Source organism: Schistocerca nitens, chromosome 7 (genome assembly GCF_023898315.1).
Source record: "Schistocerca nitens isolate TAMUIC-IGC-003100 chromosome 7, iqSchNite1.1, whole genome shotgun sequence".
NCBI lineage: Eukaryota > Metazoa > Arthropoda > Insecta > Orthoptera > Acrididae > Schistocerca > Schistocerca nitens.
Window position 1 is genome coordinate 274,351,712 of NC_064620.1, and position 23,704 is coordinate 274,375,415.

Below are 23,704 nucleotides of genomic sequence, written 5' to 3' on the forward strand. Positions count from 1 at the left end.
ACAGTAACAAACTTTTGCTAGTATTTTACAATTTTCCTTGCTATTTAATCCTATTTTACTATTTCCATCTTTGAAATGAATACATCATACTTGATAACCTCGAAGTACGTGTTTAAAAGTTCGGTAAAAATTTCTAGCGTTATTATGGTGAATGTTATACTTTAGTGAGCGGAGATTTTTCAAAGGTTTTTTTGATACTACTGATTATTATTTCTAGTTCTTTTCTTTGTTATCTGAACTGTTCTAGGTGTCCTATTTTTCAATATCTCCTTTTCTACATTTTCAGCTCTTTTTTCTAGCGCTTCTTCACACTCCACATTTCAGCATCTCTCCTTTCTATTCTTCGCTAATATTAATGTTTTCTGTGTTGTTTTAGCAATTTGTATCTGAGGTCTTACCGACCATCTTTTTTAGTTGCCTTAGTTTCTGCTTTAAATTTTTCTGTATTTTCTATTTTACTGTTGACTCTACGGATGTTGTACCTGATTACTGTCAAGGTTTTCTGTTTCAGATGGGAGAAATCGTATTTTAACCTCAGAAACTCGATAACAAGCATTACAGTCATCATTTCTGATCACTTTGACGTTCATAATTGCCTTGATATTCCTTTTCGAAATTGCTATGTGATTCAGTTGACATTCTCCTAGTTTTGGATATGGAGATATCCAAATTTCAGGTTTTCATGTTATTTTACGAAAATGTCTGTACTTCAGTTTTAATTCGGACATTTTACGCATATTGATCTGTCTTTCACCACTTACGTTTGTTCTTAAGTGTGCTGGATATTCGCGTACAATATTCTTAAATTTCTTTTCTTTCCGAACTTGCGCATTAAAGTCGCCGAGAAGTATTTTAACACTGTTTTTTAGTACGAATATGTTGAAGATTTCCGGTTCTAAAATATCCCGAAATCGTTTTACTTTCTGCAGATTTCTTCTGTTGTCTTCATTTATGGGCACACGACAATTTATAAAGGCATGCCTTTCATTCTTGCACTTTTTTATTAATATGGAGATTGTTTCTGATTTTGACTTAAAATATATTTAGTATATACGAGGTCTTCGTTTGGATACAATGCTGTTGCAAACATCGTTATATTTTTCATCATTCGTACTGCTGGTTTGCTTTTAAAAATTCGTGATAATCAACTAAATTCTGGTCTAAGAATGTCGTCTCCAACCTACACTTCTAAAATTTATTTATGGTTCTTCTGTAGAAATAATTCCAGTTCCTTGTGTTTTTACAATTTTCAAAAGAGAATTTACATTTAATGTTCCAAAGTAGTAATTCTTATTGAGCATAGAAGACATTTGAGTATATTCCATTTCTTCTTCGTCGCAAATTTGGGACTCCCCAGAATCTTACGGTCGATTGCATTACGAGTTGTAATAGTGCATTTCTTATTGGAGTTACTACCTGAGGTAGTGCATTCATTATGCGAAGTTTCCATTAAGCGATTTGAAGTTGTAAATTGTAGGGAGCAGGAAATCCAGGGTCATCCCTCAATCCCAAAATGAGACCATGTTATTTCTATTCTTATTATGATTACTTCTTCTTCTACTTATTATTATTGTTATTGTTATTTTTATTTTTATTATTATTTCGCATTTAATTGGCTGTCTATGTATCCGTCAATACCCTCATCTTGAAACTGTGTTTCGAAACACAATGGCACTGCTATCTTTATCTACTGGGGTCACTTTTTACATTTTTGATTCCTAGTTCGTGAGAGAAGGGCCGGCTGTTGGAGGATTTTGTCCTTTTCAGCTAGATATCCCAACAGGCTGGGAGAGTAGCAGATGGAATCCCAGTTGTAAATAGTTGAGAGAGGATTTCCAGTTCTCGCATTTGTCTAATGACCAAGCAAAAACCTGATAGCCTTGATCGTATCTCCTACCTGGAATTTAATCCGTGCTGGATATTTATACACCAATGACTTGTTACCTTACTTGTCGAAAGAACCTCGTGTTTTAGTCTGCGGTCGGTTAAATATTTACATTAACATTCACAACTGATATAAGATATGGAGCTGAAATGAGTCTCGCTATGTAGAGTAAAAAGGAACTTATTGTGACCATTTATACAGTTTTTCTAAAAATAAATTCGTTCCAAATTGATTATTTTATTCTAGAGACTTTAAAAGAAAGAATAATGATGTAATTAAAACACAGAAGAAAATCAGATCCTGTCAAAATGGAGCAGTTCGTGGTGCCCTGTAGCTATGGTTGTTTTTGTTTTTTAAGATACTAACCGTACCGACACAATTGCTTTCGTAAACGTCTACATTTTTCGAAGCCAAGCTGCTCATTACCTAGTGTCTCTTCGCTTTTGGCGTCTATTCTTCCTTATATTAACCTAGTCAACAATGTAGAAACCTTCTATATGAAACACGCAACGCTAGAGTACCCTTAATGATTTTTGAGAAATTGTAATGTATTGTTTTGAGATGCGTAGGTTTCCTATTTCATTTTTTGTAATCAACACTCATTTTTTGCGTCACCCCGTAATTTTAGTATCTTCAGAGGTATCTTATAAAACTTTTATCAAACATTTTAACGCTCTGGCAAACTGAAGGATGCCAGCGGATGCCCTAGTTATATCTCATCGATCAGTTGTTGATGTGCTGCCTCTTCACAATGTTCCTTTGAGATTTCGAGTGGTTTCTTATCGATATTATTTACAGTAAAACGTTAATTTTTCTCTTGCACGAAGTTTCTCTTAATCCTCCTGCAGACATGAGTTACAGCATCGCCTCTGTTCCTTCAGTTTCTTCAAATATCTTTCACATCAATGACCAAACAAAATTTCCAGACACAAAGTTCCAAGTAGTAGGAAATGTATACGTTTTATTGCTGGGTTTTCTCTTGTTGTAACATAAACAACTTTCTTGGGCGTTATTAAAAGAAGCTTATGAGCCCTGTAGCGTTACATAATATGATATCCATTAAAAGAAAATCATTGAAGTTAATGTGTTTACTGTTCACAAAAGAACTGCATTACGCATAATGCACCTCACTGCAAATGCTGTTGTCGGGCATGGGGTGAGTTAGTTGCTGTTCATAAGAAGCTGGAAATCACTCTGCTCTCGAGTGATTTCAAGCTGCTGCGGATGGCTGTGTTGACCCAACTACCGATACTGTTCCATGTCCATAAAACACAGGACTCGTTGACTTGGACGTAAGTATCGTGGGTGGCTTCTTTGAGAGAACACAGTCGTTTTCCTTTCCCACCCTTCCGAAATTCTGACTTCATGCTCCGTCTCTGCCGACACCGTCGTCGAATGAGTGTTAAGCTTAATCTACATTGTTTCCTACGGAAACTGAAGCTCAGTCAGTGCGACTCACTACTCCTGCTGTCAAGCGTGCTGTCTCTTGTGTCAAAGGGAAGCAAGTGCAGAAGGGTAGGAGTCTGCTAATCGTTATAAAGTACGTAAGAAAATGGCAGCATGGGACGAGAAGTATCATTGTTTGCACTCGGTGCGCACGGAGATCACATACTACCACGTGCAGGAAACTAAAACCCGACAGCTACAGCAATATGGTTGTGGTATAGCGAAAGGATAGGTTTATGGGAAATGGAGGTAACGTGTTCGTCGCCCTATACAAGAATCACAAATATAAGAGATGGAAACTGAAATTGCATGCGAGATGGTCAGGAAAAGACTTAGCGTCAAGGATGGATCCATTCCAATCTATGTGTTCCTCTACAGTTTTTGCCCTCTACAGCTTCGCCTAGTACCTTGGAAGCCATTTCTCGGTGTCTTAACAGATGTCCTATCATCCTGTCCCTTCTCCTTGTCGGTGTTTTCCACATATTCCTTTCCTCTCCGATATCTGCGCAAAACCTCCTCATTCCTTACCTTATCAGTCCACATAATCATCAACATTCTTTTGTATCACCACATCGCAAATGCTTAAATTCTCTTTTGCTCCGGTATTCCCACAGTCCATTTTTCACTACCATACAATGCTGAGCTCCAAACGTACATTCTCAGAAATTTCCTCCTCAAATTAAGGCCTATGTTCGATACTAGTAGACTTCTCTTCGCCAGGAATGCTCTTTTTGTCAGTGCTAGTCTACTTTTGATGTTCTCCTTGCACCGCCCGTCATTGCTGCCTGGGTAATAGAATTCCTTAACTTCATCTACTACGTGACCACCAATACCGTTGTTAAGTTTCTCGCTTTTCTTATTAATTTCGTCTTTCTTCGATTTACTCTCAATCCATATTCTATACTCAATAGATTGTTCATTTCATTCAGAAAGTCACGTAACTCTTCCTCAGATTCACTGAGGATAGCAATGTCTTCAGCGAGTATTACTATTGATATCCTTACACCTTGAATTCTAATCCACTCTGAACCTTTGATTTACACTACTGACCATTAAAATTGCTACACCAAGAAGAAATGCAGATGATAAACGGGTATTCATTGGACAAATATATTATACTAGAATTGACATGTGATTACATTTTCACGCAGTTTGGGTGCATAGAACCTGAGAAATCAATACCCAGAAAAACCACCTCTGGCCGTAATAACGGCCTTGATACGCCTGGGCATTGAGTCAAACAGAGCTTGGATGGCGTGTACAGGTACAGTTGCCCATGCAGCCTCATCACGATACCACAGTTCATCAAGAGTAGTGACTGGCGTTTTATGACGAGCCAGTTGCTCGGCCACCATTGACCACACATTTCACGCCAGTAGTTACGTCTGTTACGAGCACCTGGATAATGTGTCAAAAAAAATGTACTAGGTAAAAGCTACAGATGAGCGTGAAATTGACATTAAACGAATCAGTGAACTTCGTAAAAGCGTAGAAGAATTAGGCTATAGGAAGCACATACTGAGAGCCACATGTGCAAATTTGAGGTATAGCGAAAAGTAACTGAAACTAAAAGTGAAAGCGTGTGTCGAGAAAATAAAAAATTAGCAAAAGAACCAAAAGAAACGAATGCAGGGAAAGGTGAGTGAAATATTAGGCAAACTGTTTTCAAGAATGCAGATAAACTGCTTGCTGAGTAGAAAGAAAGAAGAAAAGAGGCAAAGAGAAGACATCTGCAACGCAGTTACTCTGCATGCTGCATCCAGAAAGTGTTATTTGTTTTGTAAGAAAACAGGTTGGTTTCCCATTTCCAGGACTATCAACACTGACAAGATGGACATCACATTCTTACAGATGTTTTTCTGGTGTACTTACAGACGTTATGTACCTAAAGAAAGCCCAGTCATCAATATTACCAAACGGTGAACGTGTATGTGTGCTATGATTATGATATGTAGATAACAGCTGATCAGTTATCTGCTCTATTCAAAACGATGGGTTCAATGTTGCTGCAGTGGTGCGTGACCTCGGCACAAAAAGTCGATCTATTTGGGAAGTTCTTTATGTGACAAAGACAAATTCCTGCTCTCCAAGCCAGCAACATGAAAATAAACGAATCTGGGTGTTCTCAGATGTTCCTCATTTATTTAAACTACAGAGGAACCACTTTCTGGATGATGGATTAAGGCTTCCAGGTGAGAAAATCGTTAATGAAACCGTTGCAGAAAGACCACTCACATTAAATACGAGTTAAATGAAACTGTATCCGAAAGTGTCACAAATTCATCTCACTGTCAAGGGATGAGAACGTCAAAGGGTCTATTTAGCAATGGAACTTTTTTCATGTATCGCAGCTAAAGCCATAAGGTACCTGATGCGCAAAGAAGAGGTAATATTTTTTCTTTTTTTTTTGCTTTCCAGACGATGCATTTAACATTCCAAATGTCCGAAGATTCAACGAGAATAATACTTTACCTTGTGCTTATGGGATGCACAAAGATGTTCAGGGAAGAATATTAAAGGGATTGTACACTAGTGCCGAAAAAAGAGCGTAGGCAGTAGAAATCGTTTGCTTCAATTGCAGAAAGGCACAATGACAACTGTTCGCTCATTATCTGGACTGTTTTCAGATCTTTAGTCATCCCAGATGATATATATTATGATTGCACAATTGAACCAAGACGCACTGGAAATTTTTTCTCGAAGATAAGAGGACGTCGTCATATCCAGTTGAATCCATCTCCGATAGAAGTGAACCATCGATTACGTCTCCTACTCGTGGAGCACAATGCTCATGATATTCCTCCATCAAATGAATCTTCGGTAGAGGCAGATGACAGGGTTGGATTTTGGACTTATGTAAACAGGCAGAACTTGGCGCTGCGGTCGGCAACGCGTATATAAGACAAGAAGTGTCTGGCGCAGTTGTTAGATCGGTTACTGCTGCTACAATGGCAGGTTATCAGGATCTAAGTAAGTTTGAACGTGGTGTTATAGTTTGCGCTCGAGAGTTGGGACACAGCATCTCCAAGCTACCGACTAAGTGGGGATTTTCCTGTACGACGATTTCACGAATGTACAGTGAATATGAGCAATCCGCTAAAACATCACATCTCCGACATCGCTGAGGCCGGAAGAAGATCCTGCAAGAACGGAACCAACGACGACTGAATAGAGTCGTGCAACGTGACAGAAGTGCACCCTTCCGCAAAATGCTGCAGTTTTCAATGCGGGGCCATCAACAAGTGTCAACGTGCGAACGATTCAACGCAACATCATCGACATGGGCTTTCGAAGCCGAAGGCCCAGTCGTGTACCCATGATGACTACACGACACAAAGCTTTACGCCTAGTCTGGGCCCATCGGCACCGATATTGCTCTGTTGATGACTGGAAACATGTTGCCTGGTCGGACGAGTCTCGATTCAAATTGTATCGAGCGGATGGACGTGTACGGGGATGGAGACAGCCTCATGAATCCATGGACCCTGCCTGTCAGCAGAAGACTGTTCAAGCTGGTGGAGGATTTGTAATGGTGTGGGGCGTGTGCAGTTGGAGTGATATGGGACCCTGACACGTCTAGATACGCCTCTGACAGGTGACACCTATGTAATTATACTGTCCCATCAGCTACAACCATTCATGTCCATTGTGAATTTCGACGGATTTGGGCAATTCCAACAGGACAATAAGACACCCCACACGTCCATAATTGCAACAGAGTGGTTCCAGGAACATTCTTCGTAGTTTAAATACTTCCGTTGGCCACCAAACTCCTCAGACATGAACATTAGTGAGCGTATCTGGGATGCCTTACTACATCCAGTCCACAAGAGATCTCCACCCCTCGTAGTCTTCCGGATTTTTGACAGCCCTGCAGGATTCATGGTGTCAGTTCCCCCAGCACTACTTCAGACATTATTCGAGTCCATGCCACTTCGTACTGCGACACTTCTACGTGATCACGGGGGCACTATACGACATTAGGAAGGCTCTTCAGGGTATCAACTTCCCTCTTCACCAGAAGAATCAGCCGTCGCAGGGGGACCTAAACTCTCTGCAGAAGGATTCTGATACCTGTCTGACTACATAAAGTATCGTCCAAAGAAATATAATGACACACATGTAACACCATCTATTGATATTTTAAGTCCTTCTGCTACAGATGTGAATCGTTTTGGCTGGAGTGAAGTTTTATCTAGCGGTGGGCTTACAGTTTCGACAGAAAACTGGCTACCTGAAGTATCACAGATTGAACCATTCTAATGAATTTAACCGTCTAGAAAGTATTTTGAAAGAGAGAAATATAGCAAACACAATCTGCGCTGCTGTCCAACCAAATATATTGATTTTTCACTAGAATTATCAAACTGCATGTAAGAACAAGACTTTTCATTCGCAAGTGCTAAATGTGGCAGCAGCATAAAAGCGATAATCCTGGAATTGGCACTCTTCATCCACTACTGACTTTTAAACATGTAAACTAGCTGTTTTAAACAATTTTGTGAGAACTTATTGCAGTTATAGGTAGTCATTTGTGCTTAAGAGCTCTCGCTGTTCTAGCCACTGCATCATCGCCTTGGTCTTACACTGACGCACTGTGTCAGCCGATCGCAATCCTCTTCACTTTGGGCCCAGCCTTCTTTTTAACAATACTGGTGTGGTGCAAACGTTCGAAGCAAGCAGGCAACCATGCCATGGAGATGCAATCCTGCTTCCTACAACGAAATGAGGGATTTTGAAAGAGGTCAAGTAGTAGCCAACCTAGTGGCAGGTTGGTCCTTTCAGAGAACTGACACACAAGTTGGACGTGCTATGTCAGCTGTGCAGCGATGCTGGTATCAGTAGTCACGTAAATATTCTCACACCCGTAGACGAGGTTCTGGACGTCCACACAACACAGTCGTTCACAGCCTCACTAGCATTATTACACTACTGGCCATTACAATTGCTACACCAAGAAGAATGCAGATGATAAACGGATATTCATTGGACAAATATATTATACTAGAACTTACATGTGATTACATTTTCACGCAGTTTGGGTGCGTAGATCCTGAGAAATCAGTATTGCCTTGCGGTTCTAGCCGCTTCAGTCCGGAACCGCGCTGCTGCGACGGTCGCAGGTTCGAATCCTGCCTCGGGCATGGATGTGTGTGATTTCCTTAGGTTAGTTAGGTTTAAGTAGTTCTAAGTTTTAGGCGACTGATGACCTCAGATGTTAAGTCCCATAGTGCTTAGAGCCATTTGAACCATTTGATAAAATCAGTACCCAGAAAAACCACCTCTGGCCATAATAAAGGCCTTGATACGCCTGGGCATTAAGTCAGAGCTTGGATGGCGTTTACAGGTACAGCTTCCCATGCAGCTTCAACACAATACCACAGTTCATCAAGAGTAGAGACTGGCGTATTGTGGCGAGCCAGTTGCTCGGCCACCATTGACCAGACGTTTTCAATTGGTGAGATATCTGGAGAATGTGCTGGCCAGGGCAGCAGTCGAACATTTTCTGTATTCAGAAAGGCCCGTACAGGACCTGCAACATGCAGTCGTGCATTATCCTGCTGAAATGTAGGGTTTCGCAGGGATCGAATGAAGGGTAGAGCCACGGGTCGTAACACATCTCAAATATAACGTCCACTGTTCAAAGTGTCGTCAATGCGATCAAGAGGTGACCGAGACGCGTAACCAATGGCACTCCATACCATCATGCCGGATGATACGCCAGTATGGCGATGACGAGTACACGCTTCCAATGTGCGTTCACCGCGATGTCGCCAAACACGGATGCGACCATCATGATGCTGTAAACAGAACCTGGATTCATCCGAAAAGATGACGTTTTGCCATTCGTGCACCCAGGTTCGTCCTTGAGTACACCATCGCAGGCGCTCCTGTCTGTGATGCAGCACCAAGGGTAACCGCAGCTATGGTCTCCGAGCTGATAGTCCATCCTGTTGCAAACGTCGTCGAACTGTTCGTGCAGATGGTTGTTGCCTTGCGAACGTCCCCATCTGTTGACTCAGGGAGCGAGACGTGGCTGCACGATCCGTTACAGCCATGCGGATAAGATGCCTGTCATCTCGACTGCTAGTGATACGAGGCCGTTGGGATCTAGCACGGCGTTCCGTGTTACCCTCCTGAACCCACCGATTCCATATTCTGCTAACAGTCACTGGATCTCGACCAACGCTAGCAGCAATGTCGAGATACGATAAACCGCAATCGCGATAGGCTACAATCCGACCTTTATCAAAGTCGGAAACGTGATGGTACGCATTTCTTCTCCTTACAAGAGGCATCACAACAACGTTTCACCAGGCAACGCCGGTCAACTGCTGTTTGTGTATTGGAAATCGGTTGGAAACTTTCCTCATGTCAGCACGTTGTAGGTGTCGCCACCGGCGCCAACCTAGGGTGAATGCTCTGAAAAGCTATTCATTTGCATATCACAGCATCTTCTTCCTGTCGGTTAAATTTCGCGTGTGTAGCACGCCATCTTCGTGGTGTAGCAATTTTAATGGCCAGTAGTGCACCTGTGCTGTGGTAGCTGCACGATCTGCCACTGCGGCCCTTACAATACGACCTGACTCGTCGTATTGTAAGGGCAGCAGTGTCAGATCGTACAGCTACCACAGCACAAGTAATAATGCTTGTGAGGCCAGATGTGTCAACACGAACTGCTGCGAACCAGTTATTAGCACTGGGACTATTGGCACGCACACCTCTACTAGCCCGTCTTCCAGTCATGCCACAGCATCGACATGCACTGCTCGACTGGTGTGTTCAGAGGATCACTCAGAACATGGAATGGTGCACCATAATCTTCAGCAATGGAAGCAGGTTCTGCCTGCACGCAAGTGATGGTCGTTTTCATATACGATGTAGACCTGGTGAGCACCATCTCGTAGACACACTGGCCACATCCCAGGCCTTGTGGTCTGTAGCTACAGTTCTCGTTCGCCTTTGGTATTTCTGGAGGTGCTGCTAAGCCGTGTTCGGTACACGCAGAATGTTGTCAGGCCTGTTCTTCTGCTGTTCTTGCGAAAAGGAGGAGATGTGTTGCTGCAATAGGATAATGCTCACCCACACACTGCCGTGAAACTCAATGTGCGCTGGTAGACATGCAGCAACTTCCCTGGCCAGCACGATTTATTATATTTTAATTAATTTATTTAAGAAATTTTGTTTAAGAAAATTCTCTGCTTCTTATTTTTGGTATTTTTAGTTATGATTTCCAGTGGTTTTATTTAGGTTTTAGCTTCAGTCTTTTAAAAGTTAAAGAATATAAGTCTTTGGTTCTAAATACCACAGGAGAGCTAGACATATGTCCCGCAGCGTCGATCTCACCGATACTCCTCGTCGGAGCTGCTCCACCTGAAATCTCTAAAATGTTTATTTCGCTACGAAGATCGTTCCACACAACTAGATGCTATGTTGTATGATGCGTATGGATTGATGCGTCCAACTTTTTTATCAACGAAAATGTTATTGCTTCTGAGATATTCTCTCGAAGAATATTGACCGTGAAAAGATGCAGGCTCGCACTATCATTCCACACTGCACCTCCGATCGATCTACGTCACGTGATATTTGAAGAATGTTTGTCAAATCATTTGTAAATTGATAAATACACACCTTGAATGCGTATCATTTTCTTGAATTTGTTTGTTGTGCCATCGGCTACCAAACATTCACAATGGAGCTTAATAGCGTCGCACAACAACAGCAAAATCTCTCCAACATAAAACAAGTCCGATCTCTGTAATAGCTTCACACAGTGTCCTCAAATATACATCTTCGATTACTTATTCCAGAGAGATGCGTCCGTAGCACGGAATGTCCAATTCTCGCAGTTTATACTTCTCTCGGCATTCGCCGCAGCAGAATGAAAAGTTTTCACCATTTACAATCCGTTACAACGATCTCCGGGCTTGTGTCCAATTGAGCACATGTCGGATATGACGGGACAAAAAGTGAATCGTGCGACTCCTCAACCAACAACTCTTACAGAACTATGTGAAGGTGGAGCAGGCGTGGCGTAACGTATCCCAGGACAATATTCGCCAACTGTACGATCGACTGGATGACAGAGTCAACGCCTGCGTTTCCGCCTGTGGAAGCTACAAACATACTAATATTGGTGTTTCAGCATAGGCAGATAGCTGGTATCTCAGAACCGCTCGCTCTATTGATTTGTAAATGTAATCATTTCATGTAGTCCATATGCACTGTTGCAACAATGAAGCTTGAGTGAACTGGAAACCTCTAAAAGGGTGCACTAATTTTCTTTTCCAGCAATGTGTATAGTTGCATTGTTTACAAAAAGATTAACTTACTATTAACATTTCTTTGGTTTATTAAGAGAATTTTAGGAAAGTGTAGTTTATCTGCAAAACAGGCTGCGTATAGGACACTAGTGCAACTCAATCTTGAGTTCTGTGCAAGTGTCTGGGACACCGACTAGGTCACGTGAAAGGAACACATTGAAGAAATTCAGAGACCGACTCCTAGATTTGTTACCAGTAAGTTTGATCAACAAGTGAATGTTCTTTTCGCGGAACCCTATTGAGAAAATTTAGGGAACTATCATTTTAAGCTGGCCATAGAAGAATTCTACTCTAGCGTTGGTGAATATTGCATAAGGACCACGAAGATATGGCAAGAGAAATTAGGGCTCATGCGGAGATATATAGGCAGTCGTTTATCCTTCGCTCTATTTGCGAGAGGAACGGGAAAACAAAATCACTAGAAGTAGCATAAAGTACCCTCCGTGACACCTCATACGTGGCTTGTGGAGTATATACGTATTTGTAAATATAGATTTAGGTAGTCCTCAACTATCCCGCGAAACCTACATACAAAGTTTCAAGACCCAGTATTATGTGAGGAGTTTAGGAATATACTGCAACCCCCTCTCACAGGGAACGCGAAGGTAAGATTACATTAGCTACATAACTCATAGAGGCATTTTAGGAGTCATTTTTCCCGCATCCCACACGTAGATCAGATGTGCCTGAAAACTCAAGTACGTTAGTGAAAAACAGGGTACGGTGTGACTATGTGAAAATGTGTGGCAGAGTTTGGCCGGTGTAAAATTCAAAGTTTCAGTTTGATTCCCGCAACAGACACAGTCGATTTTCAGTTGATGTACATGATGACGTATGGATGATCCTGGAAGTCGACAGTATGAAATAAAAAGGTATCAATACTGTGCAGTCTGAGGAGACAATGAAGACAGCATAAAATACAAGGCGAACTATGGAAAAGCTAATATATGGTGCAATGGAAAGTTATTTGATACATACACTCCACGTAGGTTTGCTAAGAGTTGATATAGATGTAAAATTAGATTTTGTTTCTTAGCATTTTGTATTGCTCTGTTCATCTCCGATTTCCTTTCGGGTCCTCCACATGCTCGTATTTCGGCTTTATATCGACAACGTTTTCTCTGTTATGGATAGGTCTTTTGCTTCTATCTCTCTAATACGTACAGAAGTGTCGTGAATCTAATTACTTATACACGGTCGAAAATTTTCCAGTGAATCTCACAAACATGTTCTTATCAGATGTTCGGGCAGATTACACCTACGATGAGTAACCAAAGACTAAAACTGACAGAATACCTGTGAGGAGTATATTACCTTCCTCCTGTCTTGGATTTCATCTCAAACTCATAATTTGTTAGTTTTTCACTTCAGACGGCGCAATACGACGTGAAACACTGGTAGAAGCTAGTGATCATTCTGTTCACCATCAAGCGAATATCAGCTCGTTGGAAATAAAACAAAATATGTGCAACTTCATTCTCATATTGTCTCAGGCAAAGTGCACTTCCTCACTTTTTAATTCTAAAAGAACCAATGTATGCCAAGTTACACTTAAAATCGATACACCTGTAATCAAAAGTCAAGTTGCTGCAGGATGTGCTTTGGAATTAATGCTTACACTGTTTAATTTATTTTACGCTAGCTACAAGATCGCTACACGATACACGTAGTAAGTAAACAACTCAGTCTTGCTGCCCCTGTATTAAAAAAAGTAGAAAAGGATAGGCATAAATTTCGTGTCAGATTCTGGGTTGCAAACCACACTCACATGGATCCTGATCATAGCTGGACATTGACTGAATATTGATAGAATAAAGTTAATGAGTAGGACAAAATTAAAACCGTGATTTATCATCACCTTACGTGTTGTAGTGCGTTCACTATTATTAAAATATGAACATTAAGGAAATAAACACGAACGTTAAGGAAATAAAACGTGATGTTCAACTTGGTTCTCTCGAATTGTCTCACGCTAACTGGACGTCTTAATGTGTTATTTCCTTCATACTGCTATGTTGATGACTGTGAATGCATTGAAACAGGCAATGTGACGATAAATATCGGTATTCTTTCTATCCTACTTTATCTATATTCAGTTATGATCGGCATCCATTAAGCATGTGGTTTGCGATCCAGTATTTGGTACCAAAATATTTTTTAATACCAGAGACTGGAAGATATCGTTTAATGGATTTTATAATCTTGTATCAACCATGTAGCAGGGATGAAACAGGAAAAAATAATACCAATGTACGTCTCACGGTAATTTGATTTTTGATTATGTGCATGTCGATTTCAAGTGTAACGCTGCATGTGATGCCTCGTCTAAAGCAGTCAGGACGACGAGAAATCTGTGTACCAGCAGAGACAAAGTACGACGAATGGGTTTGTCAAGTTTTACGATTGAAAATAATGGAGATTCTGAAAACTGCTAACACGTTATACGATGTAGAATGTAGTACTACACTATAAACGTTTTCAGTAGTAAATATTACAATTTTTAGCTTTGATGAGTCCAATGGAATTTTTATTCTTGACTACAGAAATATGGTTACAAATATTTACTGTTTTATTTGAATTCAGATAGAAACTTAACATCATCTTTCACATATCTGAAAAAAAATTTATAGAGGGAATTGAAATTTGTTACTATTTCCAGTTCAGCGTTCATGTGTTCAACAAAACTTCTGTTTCTCACATCGATTCATGTATTATTCATAAGTAAAAACACTCCTTCTGTTTGGGCATTAGATCCTGGGGTATTAACGGTATAACAAAGCGCAGGATGTTTTTATATTCTGTACACTAATTTTCCTTCGCACGTAGAATAACAAAATGCACACACCCATTTGTCACAAGCATTACCAACAAGATTGACGTTATCATTTAAAATATCCATGACATTACAGAACTCATCATACCGTTCATCTTCATTTACATCAAATGCAAAATATTTTAAAATATCTTGTGCCTCACTGAACTCAGTTTCTTTGTTTAGGCAAAGAGGAAGAATATCACTAATCTGCATTTTCTGTGAAATACTGAAATGCTAGAGTAAGTATAAATTTAATGTGCAATAGAAACCACTGAAATTAACTTCTATTAATTTGAAAGATTTGTATCAAAACAATTTCAAAACTTTGTATGTTGTACTTCCAAACAAAAAGTCATTCTTCCCCTGGTATATTGCAAGAGACGAACATCCAGTGACCCAGCCGCCCCAAGAGCACAAAAGGAAAAAGAAAATTCTAGACGAGATGGAGGAACATTGCCATTTCGGTATCTTCAGCTTCCGGTCTCCAGCTTAACGAACTTAATAATTGTGTTCCATGTGGCAGTTCCTTATACGAACATAACCTTACACACATGCGCATTTGAGTTGTTTATTTACAACATGTTTCATTACACACTATTTGTAGAACTAAATGTATGTATTTTGTGTGTGTGTTTCTCTCTCTCTCTCTGTATGTGTAGTGTAATATAATGTTTGTGCTGTATGATGATGATGATGATGAGAGAGGAGAGAGGGTGAAACCCGGTGCCGGGTATAGCATCCGCGCCGCCAAGATTAACGCCCCCATCCGACGGATGGACCGCCGTCAGTAATGTCACTTGCCCTCACTTCATGAGACTCGGGAGAGAGGTTCGATATTTAAACCAGGACGTTGGCGCAAAGTCTAGTGATCAGGAACTTTACGCCACCACATCTCCTCCCCTTGCCGACCAAATACAGGCAGTGAAAATTTTTTCCACAACCACCACCACCAGGATGCGAACCGGCTTACCCCTGGGTGGAGCGCCACCGCACAAGTGCGTATTAGCGACCTCGGCCGTTTTAGTATAAGGTTGGAAAACTAATTTAATGTTGGCAGGGATGCTAATGCACTGCGCAGCAAGTTCATAAGTGCTTCAGAACAAAACTATGATGCCAGTGTACAGTTCAATTTATCGTTCAGAATATTTCAGTAATCGAAGTGGAATCGTTAAAATTCGAAAAAAAAAACATTGCTCTTCAAGTTCACAATACTAAACTGAAGAGCCAAAGAAACCGGTACACTTGCCTAATATTGTGTAGGGCTCCCGCGAACATGCATAAGTGCCGCAACACGACGTGGCATGGACTCGACTTACGTCTGAATTAGTGCTGGAGGCAACTGACATCATGAATCCTGCAGGGCTGTCCATAAATCCGTAAGAATACGAGAGGGTGGACATCTCTTCTGAACAGCACGTTGCAATGCATCCCATATATGCTCATGTCTGGGGAGTTCATGTCTGGGGAATCTGGTGGCCAGCGGAAGTGTTTAAACTTCTAGAGCCACTCTGCAGCAATTCTGGACGTGTGGGGTGTCGCATTGTCCTGCTGAAATTGCCCAAGTCTGTCGGAATGCACAATGGACATGAATGGATACAGGGGATCATATAGGATGCTTACGTATGTGTCACCTGTCAGAGTCGCATCTAGACGTATCAGGGGTTCATAAGACACCAACTGCACACATCTCACACCATTACAGAGTCTCCACCAGCTTGAGAAGTACCCTGCTGACATGTATTCTTGAGGTCTCCATACCCGTGCACGTCCATCCGCTCGAAACAATTTGAAACGAGACTCGTCCTACCAGGCAACATGTTTCCAGTCATCAACACTCCATTGTCGCCGGCCAGAGTGGCCGAGCGGTTGTAGGCGCTTCAGTCTGGAACCGCGCGACCTCAGAAGTTAAGTCCCATAGTGCTCAGAGCCATTTGAACCATTTTGAACTCCATTGTCGGTGTTGACGGGCCCAGGCGAGACGTAAAGCGTTGTGTCGTGCAGTGATCAAGGGTACACGAGTAGGCCTTCGGCTCCGAAAGCCCATAGGGATGATGTTTCGTTGAATGGTTTGCCCGCTGACACTTGTTGATGGCCCAGCATTGAAATCTGCAGCAATCTGCACTTACGTCACGTTGAACGATTCTCTTCAGTCGTCGCTAGTCCCATTCTTGCAGGATCTTTTTCCGGCAGCAGCAATGTCGAGCATTTGATGTTTTACCAGATTCCTGATATTCACGGTACACTCGTGAAATGCTCGTACGGGAAAATCCCCACTCCATCACTACCTCGGAGATGCTGAAGCTCATCGCTCGTGTGCCGACTATAACACCACGTTCGAACTCATCTAAATCTTGATAACCTGCCATTGTAGGAGCAGTAACCGATATAACAACTACGCCAGACATTTGTGTTTTACAGGGTGTTACAAAAAGGTACGGTCAGACTTTCAGGAAACATTCCTCACACACAAATAAAGAAAAGATGTTATGTGGACATGTGTCCGTAAACGCTTAATTTCCATGTTAGAGCTGATTTTAGTTTCGTCAGTATGTACTGTACTTCCTCGGTTCACCGCCATGATTTCATACGGGATACTCTACCTGTGCTGCTAGAACATGTGCCTTTACAAGTACGACACAGCATGTGGTTCATGCACGATGGAGCTCCTGCACATTTCAGTCGAAGTGTTCGTACGCTTCTCAACAACAGATTCGGTGACCGATGGATTGGTAGAGACGAACCAATTCCATGGCCTCCACGCTCTCCTGGCCTCAACCCTCTTGACTTTCATTTATGGGGGCATTTGAAAGCTCTTGTCTACGCAACCCCTGTACCAAATGTAGAGACTCTTCGTGCTCGTATTGTGGACGGCTGTGATACAATACGCCATTCTCCAGGGCTGCATCAGCGCATCAGGGATTCCATGCGACGGAGGGTGGATGCATGTATCCTCGCTAACGGAGGACATTTTGAACATTTCCTGTAACAAAGTGAAGTCACGCTGGTACGTTCTGTTGCTGTGTGTTTCAATTCCATGATTAATGTGATTTGAAGAGAAGTAATAAAATGAGCTCTAACATGGAAAGTAAGCGTTTCCGGACACATGTCCACCTAACATATTTTCTTTCTTTGTGTGTGAGGAATATTTTCTGAAAGTTTGGCCGTACCTTTTTGTAACTCCCTGTATAGGCATTGCCGACTACAGCGCCGTATTCTGCCCGTTTACATATCTCTGTATTTGAATACGCATGCCTATACCAGTTTCTTTGGCACTTCAGTGTATATTTGAATAAAATACGGGCAAACATTCTTGAATGCGTGAGACAGGAGACTGAAAACATGAGAACACGGGAAGTGTGGGAGACGTGGCAGCCGTAAAAGAGTAGTCAGACGACATGGAGGTGGCGCGCTGCTCCCCCTGCGAGTGTCGGCAGACGGCCGTAGGGGTAGCGGCGTCGACAGCGACAGCGGCCGTTAATAATTACCACGCCGTGGCTCGGCGACCTTTGGGAAGCGGCACTCCGCGCTGAGCGACGTTACGGGACGCCCACGCGCCGTGCAGCGTAGCGAAAGCAGCCGGCAGCAGCAGCGAAGAGCGCGCGAGTCCTTTCCGGTACACCGCACTCCTAAGAAGCGAGCATTCGTACACTGCTCCGAAGGTCGATTTCCACGTCTCCTACATCAGGATCAATGTTACGTAAGAACTGAGTTACAACGCTGGCCATTAGAACTGCAACACAGTGAAGACGGCAAGAAAACAAACGTCGAACTGCTATTACGTGTACTATCTGCTTGGGTACGCAAGGATTAGCATGTCACTGCAACTGAACGAAGTACATTGGAATAAGTTCATCTACATTTTGTATACAAGGAAAAGTTAAGCAACGGATTTTTCACTCAGAATCATTATGCGTTATGTTGTGTGGTGCGTTATGTGGTGTGATTCTTTGTTTTTGAGCACATTGTGTTACGCTTCGTGTAAGAACGAGAAGCATCTGCTAGTCTGTGTCGTAATCCAGACTAATAAGTAATGTGCTTAGTGATATATGCAATGCATCGCTGGCACACAGAATTTTTCCAGACAGGTTAAAAAAATGCAATTATTAAACCACTCCATAAGAAAGGTGACAAGACAGACATAAACAGTTATCGTCCAGTTTTCTTGCTGACCTCTTTTTCCAAAAATTCGAAAAAAGTAATGTGTTCAAGATCAGTCGCACACTCGGTTGGAAAAAAATTACTTAGCATGTCACAGTTTGGATTCCAGAAAGGTTGCTCGACTGAGAATGCTAATTATACATTCACTCATCAAATAATTCAAACTTTAAATAATAATATATCGCCTCTTGATATTTTTTGTAATCTCTCCAAGGCCTGCGATTGTGTACTCATAGTACTCTCTTAGAAAAACTCAAGTTTTATGGAATTGTTGGCTTTACATATAGCTCGTTTGAATCATATTTGACAAATAGAATGCAAAAAGTTGTGCTCAATAATTCAAACAATGTCGGAAAGGTAGAAAATTTTAGTGACTGCCATCAAAATCACAAAGGGAGTCCCACAGGGTTCACTTTTGGGTCCACTACTGTTCCTAATATAAATGAATGACCTTCTAGTTAACATTCAGCAAGCAAAGCTGGTACTTTTTGCAGATGATGCTAGTGTTATAATAAATCCCATTACAGAGAAAGCAACAGAAGAGTTAGTAAACGGCTTTTCCATAGAATTATTAAGTGGCTCTATTAAAACGAACTCTCCCTAAATTTTGAAAAAAATGCACTACAGTCAGGTCTGTAGAATAAACAGAGTCAACCAACAACTGATTTAGCACATGAGGAGGAGTCAGTAAATAAGGTAAAACGCTGCAACGTTTTGGGTGTACTCATTGATGACAACCTGAAAGGGAAGAAGCATATTACTCAGCTTCGCAAATAATTATTCAACTACTTTTGCTCTCTGTACAGTTCCTAATCTTGGGAAGAAACGTGTCAAACTCCTGAAACATTTGCATATTTACACTCACTAATATTGTTGGATGTGTGGTCCGCCAGTTATGCAAAATACCGTTTTTTCTCAGTACCCAAACATGTTTCGGCACCACTATGCCATCATCAGTGGGTTTTCGTTTTTATTTATTCTGTAACGTGAACAGTTTTGTTAAATGGTTATAAAATTATGTGCATCTTTAGTTCAAACAATAGATCGTTTCTTTTTGTAAATACCTTTACATATGCTGTGCATGAATTTTCTGGATCACTTGTGTGTTAATTACTACAGGTAGCTTGTCATCTGCAACCAAACGATGTTGATGAGAAAATTTTTTGCTGGGAGTTGACCTATCTTCTAGAATGTAATTTAGTTTGTGGCGATGTTTTCGCGCCTATATTCGTTTTTACTTACGTTTTCGTGTGGCAAGCACTTCCATTCTCCGCATCATGCAGAGGTGTTGTGATGCACACGTAACTATAACAAGTATTTTCCACAAATAACGTAGTAAAACACTTTTCACTTCACCAAAACACAGTGTGATTGTGGTTTGTTGTGTGTCCCAGCCCAGTCATTGTTCATTTGTTCACCAGAGAGTTCGGCACTACACTCTGCAAGGGCACACTATTTAACACATTAAAGGAACTTCACAAATAAAAACAGCACAAACAGAGGCAGTCTATACACACACGCACACACACACACACGCGCGCGCGCATACGAAAAATAGATACACTAAAATCTGCAAAGACGCATCATTTATCCACAAAAGAAATACCATATAAAAGACAACACACACAGCTAAGAAGCGCACAGAAAACATACACACACACACACACACACACACATACACACACAACGCGCGCGCACAGAGATAAAATGCAAACAAAATTCAAATTTGGCGCCGAACTCTCTGGTGAAACGGATTTTGTGCAGCGCAGATAATGTTGTGGCTTGATGGCCGCTGTTCTTTTGGAAGAAGCAGAAGTCCCAGAATTTTCATGAGGGATGAAGCCCATTTTCATTTGGATAGTTACGTTAATATACAGAACTGTCGGTACGGGGCGTTCGAGGACCCACATGAATTACACCAGAAACTTCTCTTCAGAGGTAGCAGTGTGGTGCGGTATCTCCAAGACAGGGACTGTTGGATTTTACTTTTTAAAGAGGGAGGAACTGACATCAGTGCACTACGTCGAAATGTTAGACAACTTTCTTCGTCCAGAACTTGAAACACGTCAAGTGAACGTCGGAGAAATATGGTTCCAACAGAATGGTGCCACAGCTCACACGGTGAGAGCATCCATGAGAATTACCAGAACATGTCATTTCATGATAAGGTGATATTTCTTGACCAACACTCACCAGATCTATCGATATGTGACTTCTTTCTGTGGGGCTACTTGAAATCAAGAGTGTATTTGAACAAGCCCCACACAATCGATGACCTCAAGATTTCTATTCATCAGCAAATTGAACCTATTCCGAACGAAATGTTGGAGAGAACTGAGCGTAATTTTCAGGAGAGTTTCAAATTTGTGTCCGGGAAGAAAGACGTCATCGCAACGACATTATTTTCCAACCCTAATTAAGGTACGTAGATTTCAAAAATGCAATAAAGTACTATTACTGAACGCAAGATTTTGTAAAATAAAACCAGTTTCAGTTATTCGCCCTGTAGCAGTAACTGACAAAATGTCTATAAAGACTCTATATCTTATGTGAGACCTGCTTCCCTGTGCTTGAAATTTAATGTAAGCATGTGCTGCTGCTGGCACCTCACAGAACGTGACAACTTATTTACTGACTACGGAAGCATCCACTACTTAGCTCCACACACCGCTGCTAGATCTGGGGTTTAGAAAAACTCTCTGTCCCCTCCTTTTCAAGGGTTCAAATCCTAAAATGAGAAGTGCTCTTCGCCACAGCCAGAGTCTGAAACTGCTGGACAGCACCAACGGGACCGACGTGGACGGGGCTTCGTCTAGCTGATCACTCAACATCGGTATCTGAACAGTAACACGATTGGACCTGTAGCCCTTAGAAGATTCAGTTCGCAGTTATTCAACCCATCGACTAAGCCCAAGCCCGCACGAACTCACCTGTCTTACCCACCTTTACCCAAGTTAGCCAAAGGCTCTGCCACATAATACAAAGTCCGAGATGGACGGAACGTGGAAGTGAACAAATTACTACTTGTGTCAGTGTTTTGGTCCCACCACATTTGATGAATAAACGCCATGTGCTCTACCACACATCTCATATTGCCTGAGAACGGCCATTCCCTTGATGACCAGGGGTAAGGTAGTTTCACCTAGTTTTATGGGTAACTGCCACGCAGTTTTAGGCAGCGTGTGGCGAGTAACAATCGAGGACACAAATGCCGTGCCTGCCGAACATTTATGCTGCCAAGGGCACCATTTACCATATTCTCAAAGGGTTTCGGTAGTATATGACAGCTTTATTACCTAAACCGCAGTGCAGTGTGCTAGGGTTACATCGCGGCCTTCGTTCATTGGCAAAGACGCTCGACACTAGTGAATCTCATATTGGAAACATGGCCCAATCCTCAGGTGATGGTCCTGGCTGATTACCCAGTTTTCACAGGTCCATGGGTCTGCATATTTGCGTGTTATATATGCTTATTCAGCAGCATCCCATTGGTATGGGGGGACCCAAATGCAGTTCCAATGCTCTTATTCAACATTATATGCGGCCCCCATATAGGGGTCCTTTAGACGGAACCTCTTGGAGCCGCCTATTCAGCGTATTCGGTATTTGTATTTCTGTAGAAACATAATCCACACAGAAAATTTTTGAGACCTTGTTGCTGGCATGTCACTTTATACAACACTGGTCCCTTTCAGCTTAATTCATTCAAATATTTTCCCATAGCGACTCCGAATGAATAACTGTTAACCACTGTCTACAGTAGTTTACTGAGCTTAGAACAGTATGTGGTTCATTTTAGAACACGCAGTCGTCCATTTAGCTTTATAGTATTACATCCATCAGTTAAATCAACAAAAGTGATAGAAGTTTACTGGTCTCCTTCAATGCCCGATTTAACAAAAGAAGTTAGAGTAATTGTAGAATGCTTTTTCTGCTTCTACAAGTCGTATGACAGTGTCTTGATTTTTCTTAACTCTTGCTCTCATCATCATCAAGTGCAGCCTCAGAACTGCATCTCTGATCCCCTCACATTTTCTGAACGCAAAGTGATCGTCACCTAAAAGAAACCTAATTTTCTTTTCTATTCTTCTGCATACTATTCTTGCCAGCAAACTGAATGAGTGAGACGTGAGGCTGATTGTGCAATAATACTTGGACTTACTTGCCCCTGGTATTTTCGAAATTGTGTGAATGATATTTTTTCGGAAGACTGGCGGGATGCCAGCAGTTTTATAGATTTTACAAATCAAAGAGAATAGTCGTTTGGCTGCCACTTCCCCCAATGATTTCAGAAATTCTGGAGGAATGTTAGCTACGCTGCTCGCCTTCTTTGACTGCAGGGTCTCCAAAGCATAGTTAACCTCTGGCTCTAATACTGAATTTCCCATGTCTTACATATCGACTCCCATTTCTTCTTCTGTCACGTCATTAGACAGTTCTTCCTCCTCGTAGAGGCGTTCAATGTAGTCTTTCCATCCACCCTCTCTCTGTTCTGCCTTTAACTGTGGAATTATTGCTGCGTAGTTAATGTTGACGCTTTTGATTTTAATTTCACCGAAGATTTTGTTGACCTTTGTTTAAGCTGAATAAGTTCTTTCGTATTTCCTGCAGCCATTTCACCTTGACTTCCACGCAGTTTCTATTTATTTCAATCCTAAGTGACTTGCAATACTGCAATTCTATCTTTTCTTGAAAATCTTTATACTTCCTTTTTTCATCAATCAGTTAAAATATTTCTTCAGTTCCTTCACAGTTACCGTCCTTCTATCTAAATTTGTCAGCTCATCTTCTGTAGCTGCCCTTTTTAGAGATGTCCACCCGTCGTCAACTGAACTGCCTATTGTCATACTGGTTGTCGCAGAATCTATAACCTTACAGAATTCCAATCGAGCCTAATAATTCGTCAATATCCCAGAAACTCATTTTTTTCCACGTTGATTCTTCCAGACGATTCTCTTAAACTTCATTCTACTCTCTATCATTACGAAGTAGTGACCTTTATCTACATCTACTCCTGGGTAAACATTAAAATTCACAATCTGATTTCGCAACTCTGACTGAACATGATGTAAT